The following is a 12,852-nucleotide window of genomic DNA, read 5'->3' on the forward strand; positions in this document are numbered from 1 at the left end:
TTCGATCAACTGGTATTTCCTTCCTAGTTTCTGATATATTATCTTGGCTACCTGGTCGTGTCTATGAGTGTACTCAGCCTGAGTGATCACTTTACATTCCGCGGTGATGTTGGATCGTTTCTGAGGCCAGGTGGCATCATCGACACGTGTCATCGGACACTCCTTGGCGGCGATGTATTTTCTATAGTTTCTGGTGTTGATCACCTGGTCTTGGATGGCGAGCATGAATCCGTCAGTCTCAGGGAAGAGCGTTCCGCCCGTGAGTCATGCATTGGAAGCAATTTTATCTATGTGATCTTGATGGAGATCATTGTAGTGTCTGCCATGGAGTGCCTTGTGGTTGAGTGGGGGTATAGGGCTTGTCTATCTTCCCTATGGCCTGGTGGAGTTCTGCTGTGTGTTTCTGGAAGTAATCCTTCAGGTTAGCATTGGCTGTCTTCTGTTGATTAATGAGGTCTACCAGCCCCCTTCCTCCTTCTTTTCGGGCAACTGTCATTCTCTCCACAGCTGATTTCGGGTTGTGTTGGCTGCTGTTGGTCATCATTGTCCTTTTCTTTCTCATGATATACTCCAGCTCGGTGTTAGTCCAATCTGTGACCCCAAAGGCACTGTGACGGCATAGGTGTTTACGACTTTAACTGTGTTGCTTCCGTTCAGCCTTGCTTTCAGCAGATTTCTGAGTCTCTGATGGTATTTTTCGGTCAGGGAGGCCTTAATTTCCTTGTGCTGTATCTGCTGAGCCTGTATCATCCCCAAGTATTTGTAGGCCCCTCCCTCTGCCATGGCTTCGATCCCTTTACCAGTCTGCAGCTGGTAGTTTTGGTTGACTAATTTTCCCTATGAATATTATTATTATTATCGTTAGCCGTATGGTGCAAGAAAGCCTGATGCTTTTGCTGAACCTGCCAAAAAAAATTCTGAGTTACCAGAGAGAGAGAGAGAGAGAGAGAGAGAGAGAGAGAGAGAGAGAGAGAGAGAGAGAGAGAGAGAGAGAGAGAGAGAGAATGATGATATTTAGCTCAGGACCCTGGATGTTACAAGTCCATACTCATGAGATGTAAGTCATTTAGCCGTTGAAATGGATCATACGCCGTACTGATATCGCGTGACCATATTTTCCAGCATCTTTTATCGACTTCTGTAATGTGACATTTTTGTTAATTCTCATACAACCTCTATAAATGTCCCTTATACCTGTCCGAAATTTCTTCGCTGTCTCCTGAGTTCGTTGTTATTCTATGGTACACCATGGCTTGTTGTCGTGAAGGGTTTTTTGTACAGCAATGTGCCTTCTGTATACAATACAGTTCTTCTTCTTCAAATTTTGTCTCACTTTAATGCAAGTTGCACGAGTTGTACCACCTTTTATACGAGTTACACTATATTTTCTACGTGTTCTGTGAATTTTATCGAGCAGTGTATTTCTGTATCTTGTGGGAAAAGCCTGGGATTGATCCCGTCAAGATTGGAGGAATTTTTATGGACGTTTTCATGCTGTGGCCCAGTTAGCCGGTCTAATGTGATTTCTCATAAATTTTTCCTTTTCGGGATACTTCACTTTTTCATCCAGAAAAGTCGGAAGAACTAACCATGAAAAACGCGCATCATATCCTTAGTTTTTTTTTTTTTTTTTTAAGGAAGAAACAAAGAACAACCCTTGTGTATACATTGACTTAAAAGTATTCCTAGTATTAATCAAACATTTCACTTCATATTATATGTGCGCCTCTTGTGGTTATTGATGTAAACAGAACGACGCAGAGTCTCAGAGAGTGCTGGTGTGATGTGATATGTGTAACATATCCATAATGGAGGTGTGGTAGCTTTACGTTTATATTTATGCTGAGCACTTTACGGCTTAGTATGGTGTTGATGCAACTGTTTTGTAATAAATAGCGACAGAAGCAGTAAGCACATCTTTTTTTCCACAGTTATATTTTTTTAGACACACGACATTGATAATTTACCAGTGTATTATTGCTATCATCTTCAAACCAAATGAAAACATTACTGGATGCATTACACTTTACCTTACTTTTTTTTCGTAATTTTTCCGCCGTAAGGAAAGATGGTAACTGCTAAAAGTATATCATTAGAATTTTGCAAAAGCATGAATTTCAGTTGCATATATCTGTGTGTAATGCTTTTTATATAGCATCCAAAAATTGTTCATAGGCTCGATAAACAGCAAATGAATCTAATCCTCATCATCCGAGATACTGTATACGCCGGTTATGTAAACATCAGTGGTAACCGTAAGCATGACAAGTCCTTATCTTTATGGGTTACAGCCTTCTAGACACAACTAAAAATTACCGTACATTGCCTTTACCATAATAATTACACGATTATTTCGGTGTAAATTGTGGTTAGTAATTTTATATATCTCAGAATAGGTGTTTTCCATTTTATTATATTTAGGCGGGGTATCCCCCAAATGGGATATCAGTATAATTTATTATGGGAGTATTATTTACAAAATTTCAATAGATAATTTATAAGCCACAACAATACACTAAAGAAACTGCAATCTGCTCCACAATTAATAACTATAAAAGTGATAGGCGTTATAAGCACTGCTGTAAGTTAATATCGTTTACTGATGTTTTTAATAACATGACGGACTTCAGTTATCATATAGGGAAATGTGATTTAATTTTAAACATATTACACTTCCAATTGTTGCTTCTCAGAAGTGTTTCACTTATGGTGTATCTGTTACATCATTGCCTTTTATCATTAAAGGACAGATTAATTTGTGTAGTATATTTATGTGTAGAATTCCTTTGGAGTAATATAATTTTGAGGCAATTTTTTTATTTCATATTTACACTTTTAATTCAAGGGTCACAAAAATTTAAATTTTAGCTACTACAGATTCTGTATTGCTGTACAGTACTACTATAATGAAACAGGATCATTCCCTAAATTCGCTGCAGATGGAAACTTAGAATGTAGGCAAGTAGTACTGGCACTCTGAACTGAGGAATAAATTTTTAATTCCTTCAAGTATTGTCAGTGAAAATATGAGAGATCTTCATTAGTTAATTTTCTCATCATTTTTACACTAATATAATATTTATATGCAGTAAAATTAAAAAAAGAATTTGTTGTGGTACTCCACCTAAATTAGTGAATACTTTGTGGTGCTTCACAGTCTTAATAGAGCCACAAAAAACACTGGTCAAGAGAATTTTAGAAAATTCTAGCCCATAATTTTACAGCCATTTTCAAATAAATGCATATAACAAGATAAGTCTTTTAAATAAATTAAACCCTTAAAAAATGAGATAATTTAGATATATTCAAGACATGAATTTGATAGTTTTTGCATTTGCATTTATGTAAACTGCATAAATACTTAGTACATGATATACTTTGAACATAAACCTATAGAGAATACTTATGTTAGTATAGGCTATAAGAGAAAGAATTGGTACTCCTTTTTAATATGCTTGAAGGAAATGAGTCTGGGATACTCTTTCCATTGGCATTTATGGTTTATTATTACAAATCCTTATGTAGATATTTGCTTAAATATACTAATTTGCAGACTTAACAGAAATTGGTGACAGTTTAATTTTTGTGTTATTTATATTGGGGATGCACCTCTGTTACCTCACTAAGTTTGCCTTGACTTTTTACAGTTTACTGTGGAGCTGGAATTTGACTGAACTTTACTATTTTGAACCACCCAGTTGGTCACTGTCATATAAGTTATATAATGAAAAAATCTAATACCACATGTTATATAATGAAGAAATACTAATTTCTTGAATGAGATGAAGCTTTTGCATATTAATCCACTCTTTTTCCTTTTTTTTTTTTTTTTTTGTATACCTTATCCATAGTGGTTACTTCATGGTTGTATTGTGTCACCTTCACTAGCCTCCCACTTGGGAAAATCTGAGTTATATTCCCAGACTGGGGCGATTTATTCCTGTCATTGGTGAAGAAATCATAATGGATTTTCAAGGAGTGAGCAAGTTAAAGAACGGTCTTGCAAGACAGATTTGCAATACTGATACTTTCTGCTTAGTTATCTCGCTGCTTATTTTAAATTACCAATTTAGTTAAAAAAAAAGTATTTGAAAAATAGTTTGCTTTTTTTTTCCCTCCCAAATATCTACCAAGGAGTTTTTTTCTGGCATTTTTTGTTATGTTTTGCATGAAGTATCCGCAGTGATTAAGCTGTCAGTGCTGCTTTCTGGTGGTGTGTATGTATGTATATATATGTATATAGGTCTGACATAGCCCAGTGGTCAGGAGCGAGAGTGCATAGCATGCGTTCCTTGAGTGGACCAGGGTTCAAGCCCGTGACTACTAAATATGATAAATATTTGTATTGACGATTTATTGTAAACTCTACTGACTTGTTGTCCCGGAATATAAACAGAAAAAAAAAAATATATATATATATATATATATATATATATATATATATAAGTACTCTTGGTATATATTTACTTATATACCAGGTGAATAGATGAGTATATAAGTGAACAGAATTTGTTACCTAGAGTCAGACAAAATTCACATTTCCTAATGCTTTTCAGTGTTGATGTTTCAGTTGAGATTCTATTTTATATACTAGTTTGCATATTGTATGTTTAGCAACTTCAAGTTATTAATTTTTAGACATTGGTCTACATAGTGATGTTGCTAAATTTAATTTCTAATTTCTGGACTTTTGGAATATTTTCTGCAGTCTGTGTGTGTGTTTTGTTTTTGGCGATTCAAATATTGGGAATGCACATCCATTACCTCAGTAAGTCTGTTTTTGCAGTTTACTGTGGATTTGGAATTTTACTGAAATGTGTACGTGGATTTTGATTCTGAATGTAATCATATTAATCAAGTTTGACTACTTTGTGTTGCATGTGGAGGCCATTATTTCTTTTTTATATTTAGAACTGTGATTATATGCTGTAGTTTCAGTTTGCAATTTATCAGTTAGCTTACCAAAGGTAGGGAGTGTTTTTTTTTTTTTTTTTTTTTAATTGTAGTAGGTAATTATTTATCATTTTAGTTTGTAGTTCATAACAGTTGACAGGCCACATTATTAATGGTGAGGACAGGTAGAGAGTCAGCCTGCCCTTGGATTAACTTTATGAACATGCTCAGATTCATGAGCTTCTTTTTATGTATTTATTTTTGCTGATGTGAAATTAAGGTTCTTGTATATGGTTCCAGAATATGGAAGACCACAGGAAGACCACACTTGATATTTGCTTACAGCAAAAGCCAATATTCAATGGAAAATATTTGACAAATGTTTTTATTCACAGGTCTTGCTTGCACAAATATTAAAATTTGCTGTATGTATATATTTTTTAACAATTTTTGAGTTTCTAATGTGTAACAGATTTGTTTTTGGAGTCAGATAGCATGATTTACTTGTAGAGTTGCCACCTTTTCAAAATCTCTGACCTGTAGATTATTGGGAAGAGTTGGGGAGCAATCTTGCTGGCAAAATTTTTTCATGTGAAGTGCACATTTTTTAAGGTTTAGATAAAAATAAATAGTAATTTGATAAATCAGGCATTGCATTACAAAACTCATCTTATTCAACCCCAGATGAAAATTTTGTTATCATTGCTGATCTTATTCAATTTTTTGAGCTCTATCCAAATTTTAAATTAAGATCCTTTGCCTATTTATACAGTAGACTATGTATAAAATACAGTGCTACTTTTCTTTAAAACTTTTTATATATATTTGACCAGTGGTGTGCCTTCTTTTCTGTGATGTCCCATATGGTGTCTTCATGAATTCCCTTAACACTTGTGTTAATAATTAACATGTTAAATAGTCCTGTATGCATGAGTTTGTTTTCTGTACATTTTTGTAAAAATAGTTATTCTGAATTGAAAAATATAGCATGTAGCTTTAATAAATAAGTTCATGATATTTGTATTATATACAGTTTTTGATAATTTCAGTTGTTACATTTCAGTCAATTAAAATCTTTTATAAAACCAGTTTTTGACCTAATTTTGCTGCTTCATAATTTGGCTAATCAAACCTGAGAGACTGTAACCCACCTTATCCTGCAAATAAGGTGAAAGTTATTGTAATTTATGGTAAATATTTCCCCATATCATTACAGTTTAGCTCAGAGATACTAATTTTATAAGTTAACCAAAAAGAAAAAAAAATTAAAAGTGCAGGCAATTTAATTTAAACGTTTTTTTCATTTACTGAGAAATTCTGAAAAATAGATAAGATAAGTTTTCTGAATGATGTACTTTAAATGTTATTTATTAGAAAAAAAAATTACTATAAAGACTTGTGATAGCTGTGTACTTATATTGATTTATAATTTATTTTATCAGTGCCATATTTTAAAACCCTGTGGTAAATTACACAAATATTAATGAGCTTGCGAGTTACATTCATTCTGAAAAAGCATATAACATATAATAATATCACATTTTCCTCAAAATATAACGGAAGTTCTATTTATTTTTTCTACCATTCTATGACCTGGAGAAATTACAACAAAACTTTGAACCCGAACATTGCATGCTTAAATCCAAAGGCTTAAATCTGGTGAAACCTGGGGAGGTGGCAACTGTATTTATTTCTGAATGCAAATTCACAGTCGTAAGTGACACTCGGGTTCTTTCCTAAGCAGCTATTGGAATTAAGATGTTTTGTGCCAATGGAAAAATCTAAAATGGAGTTCTTTATATTAGTTAGCTGCAAATGGGCAGATTTATTTTGATTAACTTCAGGGTGAAAGAGGGCAAGGTAATATAAGTTTACTAAAGGATTCAAATAAGCTGGTTTTTCAGTTGCATTTTCACAGGATAAAGATATTGTAAATATCTTTGCATTGTCTGTATAAGAATTTATTTAGTTAGGTTTTTAAAATAGTCAAAGAATAACCAAAAAGGTATATCTGAGGATTCTACTTTGTGGAATATGCTAGAAACTGACCTCCTTGAGTAGCTTTTCCATTGTCCTTTAGGATATTGGCACTTATTTTGAGATTGCCTTAGAAATTCCAGAATGTCTGTCATGCTGGAGCCTCTGAGGTAGAATTTGTGCAGTGATATAAGGAAGCGCAGCTTTCCACAAAATTTTAAGTAACAAGGGACATGTTTAGATGGGATGAAAGTTTTGTTTGTTTAAGGAGGGTAGATTTTATATTGCAGACATTGGTGTTGCAGGTAATGTCAAAAGAGGTATTTGTTGTTTGTCTATTTGTTATGAGGACAGGGTGACTAACAAATGGGCACTACAAATCTTAATCAAGGAGATTAGAATATTAGCTGCATCTGCACTATCCAGTCACTGGGTTATATATGTAGATCAGATACTGGCAACCCTATGCACAACCGGCAACCTTCTGGAGCAGGCATTGGCATAGAATATGCACACCTCTAACAGTGCCAAAGCACTAAATGTTGAATAAACTTGCAGTCCTGGCATAAAAAAAAATTAAATATGTATATATATCCACACTAGGATTTTGCTAGTGTCAATAAATTTACAGATGACTAATCATAACCATCAAGACAGGTTATCAAGAAGTTAATTCAAAGAGGTACTTATATGAATTAATTACATAGTGCCTTTAAATAACCTTGATTGACTGGATACTTGATGCATAGTGCTTGTCTCTACCAAGTCATTAACACTATTTCATAATATAGTGAAATAGTGTTTAACACTTTCACTTCTGAGTTTTCCGACCTCTATTTTGACCTGGGATTGAAAACCACGGTATTGAGTCAATCTGGATTGGAAAGGGCAGGAACGTTTTTCAGATTTCTTCTCAGTATGGCTGAATTAATCAGTCTCTGGTGAAGGTTGCTTGACAAAATATCTGATTTTTCTTCTGACAAATTGGAAGGAAAAGTTTGGAAAGTAGGGTGGTTTCCCTCCAAGTGGATCAGAATCCAAAGGCACATATTTGTGTTCAAGAAGCAGTGAATGTGTTAAAAAGTGTATACTGTATTGAGTACAGGTGATCATATCTAGTGCAAAGAAATGCTGAATTGACCATCGTAATAGGACCATCAGACAAACTTAGGAAGATAACTTTTTAATAATAATTCTTTGGATGAGAGTATGTAATGAATAATTTGGCATCATTTTAATGGCCAGGAGTTAGTCCTGAGTTAGATTCTTATTGTCTGGAAAGGAAAATCGATCCTGTGGAGAGAAGACAAAAATTTTATAACATGGTCCACCCAGTTTTCAAGATCAAGGTTTCACAAATTTTCAGATAATTCTGAGGCAAATGGGATTCGTGTATTACTGTGCAGTATTTATTATTATGTAACCACAAGAAAAATATGCAAGTTCACAGTAATTTTAAAATGTTTTATTAAACAAGATATAGAACAAATATAACAGTATGTATAGTAGGCACTAAATAATATTGTAATTTTACTCTTTCTTATGGCACTTTAATGAAACTTGTATAAAAATATAAATTTATAAATGCACTGGTTAAGTTTATTTTTTTTTAAATTATGTGCAAAGTGACTGGTTTTAGTCATCCCAAAAATGGTTTCCAAAATCATAAGATGGTTATTAAGCATTACAAGTTAGAGCACATTTGTAATTAATTGTGACATCTGAATGTCAGAAACAGTGAGGACTGGTATATAATGTTTGCAAGTGTTGGTTTAACTTTTGGCAAAAAATATGCATATGCACTATTAATCTTCTTTTGTTACCAGATACTAGCATTCTTGTTAATATTTATCAATTTGAGTTCTTGTGGAGAGTAACATGACCCAGCAGTCTACACAATGTCAAATAAACAATTAAAATTCCTACTGTAGTTCTAATGGTTAATACTGAGATGAAATTAATTAAGTTTCTTTTAAGTACATAACTTTTTTCTAGGCATTGAAACTTGTGATCAGCACAGTGAATAATATGATTAAAGTGGGTTTGGGACGTGTACCATACCTGTTGCAATCTGAACTGACTTCCTGTATAGCAGCTCTGATTTAAATAAGTTTGTATATATGTATTGTGGCTTGTTTAGTAGTTACCCTACATAAGCTACAATACATATATATATGTATATTCAGATCACAGCAGCTATACAGGAAGTTTGTTCAGTTTGCAACAGGTATAGTAAATGTCACAACTATTCTGATCACATTGTTCAATCTAATGATCATGTCAATGGCTAGAAAAAATTTAAATTTATGAACTAAACTCCACTGTTTAATACAATTTTCTGGTCCTTGGGAAAAACCTAACCATAATTTTTAATTTTGTTCCTATTGGAAAATGGAATTTATATTTTAAAAAAAAATGAAGAATTTGTTAATTGTTAATTTTTTTTAATGAAGTGACTTGACAGAACTGATATTACTGATTTTCTGTTTGTTATATTTTAAATTTCCTTGAATATAACCAACAAACTCAAGACAAATTTGTGCTATGACTCTTTGGGGAGGAAGAAGTGGTTTATCACCAGTTCATTTCCTTGCTCTATCTCTAAAAAAGCTGTTAGGGTGATGGCAGCTTACTATAAATAAATGAAAAGAACATTTCTCAGCAGGGAAGTTATGCATACTTGTAGTGCAGCATATTGTGAAGGTTTGCATATGAGGCATTATTCGCATTATTCATTTTTTCTGACACACCATCATTTTAATCTAGTATTGCAAAAGGAAGGAGACGACTTGCCATGATTAATGTTTCCCAGGCATGAAACTTTTTAGGCATATTTGCATATACAGTATGTATATTCTTTAGTGCCTGTTGTCTTTACTGTGTTTGTCTCTCTCTACCCTTTTCACATAACAACTTGACTCCCAGTGGACAGACTTTTATGAAATTTTATATTTTTAGTTCTTTTAGAAAGATTTGCTGAGCTATCCAAAATTTCATTAAAATCGGACAAATAGAAATATCGAAATTATTATTACTTTTTTCCATACAATTTATGTGGAAAAAAGAAATTCACAGAATAAATATAGTTAGCAGTAGTTATTAGTTGAGGCATATGATGGAAGAAAGTAAGCTTATACAGCATCAATCAAAAAAAAAAAAAAAAAAAAAAAACCTTCCCATTTCGCCCATCCGGTCACCCCAAATGTTTGTCTAGTTCAGCCTTAAATTTATTTAAGCTATCAACTTCCACAACAACAGATGGAAGTCTGTTCCAGCAATCAACTACCCGCTGGCTAAAGGAAAACTTCCGCACATCTATTTTACAACTGTCTTTCCTCAATTCGAATCTATGCCCCCTCAGGTTCTTAGTCTTAGCAAGCAGATATATCCCGTCAGCATTGAGCCTGCTCAAACCATTCAAAGCCTTATACACCTCAATCAGATCACCTCGCAGGTGCCTAGTCTCCAGATGCTGCAACTTTGCAGAACTTAAGATTTTCTTTGTAAGTGCATCCCTTTGTTCCTCTCGCCAATCTTGTTACCCTTCTCTGTACTCGTTCTAGTAACTCTCTGTCCTTCCTAAAATGAGGCCTCCAGATGCAGTACTCAAGGTGTGGTGGCCTGACCATTGCCTTATACAAAGGGATAATCACCTCCTTGTCTCTGCTAGCAAAATTCCTATATATCATTGACAAAACTCCATGACCTGCTCTGGCAGCCTGTCATTTAATGCATTATTGTTAGCTGTTGACAATTCATGCATGCTTTGTATGTATTGTTATGTAAGACTCATGAATGTGGTATCACTTATGAAGAGCTATAGATAGAAAAGAGATTTAAAAATGTATGGGAGAAGAGTAATACATATTATACAGTTGTAATTAAAGTAAACAATTAAGTTTAGAGAATGTAAAATTATAGAGTTTCATTAAGATTATAAATGCATTTTCTATGAATTTATAATCTTAGTAATTAATTAATAAGATAACTATATTTACTTTTCACTTCTATTAATTACAGAAAAAGAAAAAAAAATTCAGTTAATTAAAAAATAAATAAATAAAATCAAATATACCTGAAATGTAACACACTGTAAACATTAACTTGTTTATTTTAAAGTTGATACATCACTTTCTACTATCTTTCATACTGTTTTGACAAACAAGTTTGTTAAAAGCATTCCAACCTATAGGAAATGGTTTTTAGCTTACATTTAACAAAAAAGTGAATTTTCTCTTATAAGTATTTGATGCCTCTAGTTTAGCAAAGTAGGTATAATTGTATGCAAAGTAGGATGAAACCAGTATTAGTACATTTTTTAACTTCCAGTTTTATATAGGTTTGATTGTCATATATCATATCATCCAATTGTTATTGCCTCTACTACAATTCATTTGAACTTTTCAGTAAAAGGTGACCGATATTCGCTGAAAAGATGAAGGATGAGTGACTCAAAAATCAGCAAATAATCTAGTATGCTAAGAACGATTTGTAGAGATCAGCTATCTCTCAAGAGGGTGGATATATCATTTTAGTGGTCTTTAGTAATAGTAAGCTCAGGGATTCTTGCATCAAATGGAGTAACTGTATCCATTCTCTGTATAGAGTTGCACAATCTTGTTTTCTGTGGTAGAGCTGCAGTTCATAAGTCAAACATAACACTAATAAAAGCTAAATGCTGCTTGGAGTGGCGCATTGTTCATCATTCCTGGACTGTGGAGTAATGGAAAGAGATTCTTTGAACCAACAAGAGCAAAAAGTAGTGCATCATACCACCACGCAGCCAGTCAGATAATTGAATCAGATGAGATGATAGTGTACATTTGTTAAGTGACATTTTAAGTACCATAATTTGTGTTAAGTACTATTCTCCAAATGTGGGAGTACATTACTTAATGGAGTATACCATTGTGGCAATAAAGTTTGAGGTAAGAGGTGTCATGACATGAAATTGCTTCTCAACTTCTCATGGTTTACTGCTCAAGGCTTGAGCAGTGAACATAGTACTTTGAAGTTTGGTTAATTTTATATTACCTGTACTGTGACAATCCTGTGGAAATGGATCCTATGTGTACCAGCATGGTAATGCTTTGGTCCACAGAGCAAGCCATGCTTGAGAACAATTTGGCATAATTGGCTTGGCTGTCTTGAGAGTCCTGACCTGAACTCATTGGAATGTTTTTTTTTTTTTTTTTTTGGCAATTTGGAATGACAGCTGATAACACAGGATGAACACACCCAGCTTTAATTATTCAGTTGAAAGTGCTTTAAAGAATTAGAGCAAAATATCAGCTGCCTACTACTGAGATATATCAGAAGTATTCTCAGAAGGATCATGGCTGCCATCAAAGGCAATGATGGATTTGCTTGTTCTTAAATAAACACAAGTATTAATGCCCAAGTATTTTTGAAAGTATGGTGGCATATGATGAGCTGTACGTTTGTGAATATTCCTGTTTTATTTCCCTTCAGTTATTTATATTTTTGTGCCTCTAATGAATCAATATGAGCTTAATGCAAATAGCATTAACATTAATAGAGGCATATGATGCAAGAAAGCAAGCTTATGCAGCATCAGCCAAAAAAAAAAAAAAAAAAAAAAAAAAAATCTTCCACTTCACCCCTCACCCCTCCGTTCGTTCAAAATACCTGTCCAGCTGAGCCTTAAATTTATTTAGGCTATCAACCTCCACAACAAGGGATGGAAGTCTGTTCCACCAACCAACTACCCGCTGGCTAAAGGCAAATTTCCGCACATCAATCCTACATCTCTCTTTCCTCAATTTGAATTTATGCCCTCTCAGGTGATTATTCTGAGCAAGAGGAAGTATCCCATCAGCATTGCGCATGCTCAAACCATTCAAGGCTTTATACACCTCTATCAGATCACCTCGCCGGTGCCTAGTCTCCAGACACTGTAATTTGCAAAACTTAAGCCTTTCTTCGTAAGAGCAACCCTTTGTTTCCTTCACTAATCTTGAA

General features: G+C 33.8%; 1 protein-coding gene across 3 annotated transcripts in view; it reads left to right on the forward strand.

Moving 5' to 3' along the window:
* The first annotated feature begins 1,784 nt into the window (after nucleotides 1-1,784).
* The window catches only part of LOC150090697 (sorting nexin-13-like), a 372,237-nt gene continuing 361,169 nt past the window's right edge, over nucleotides 1,785-12,852 (forward strand). For all 3 annotated transcript variants that reach the window (XM_090372320.1, XM_090372326.1, XM_090372330.1), the window contains exon 1: nucleotides 1,785-1,907. The gene's annotated coding sequence lies outside the window, so the exon portion shown is untranslated. The remainder of the gene's footprint in view (nucleotides 1,908-12,852) is intronic.

Source organism: Mastigoproctus giganteus, chromosome 1 (assembly GCF_048544385.1).
Source record: "Mastigoproctus giganteus isolate SK-2022 chromosome 1, ASM4854438v1, whole genome shotgun sequence".
Lineage (NCBI taxonomy): Eukaryota > Metazoa > Arthropoda > Arachnida > Uropygi > Thelyphonidae > Mastigoproctus > Mastigoproctus giganteus.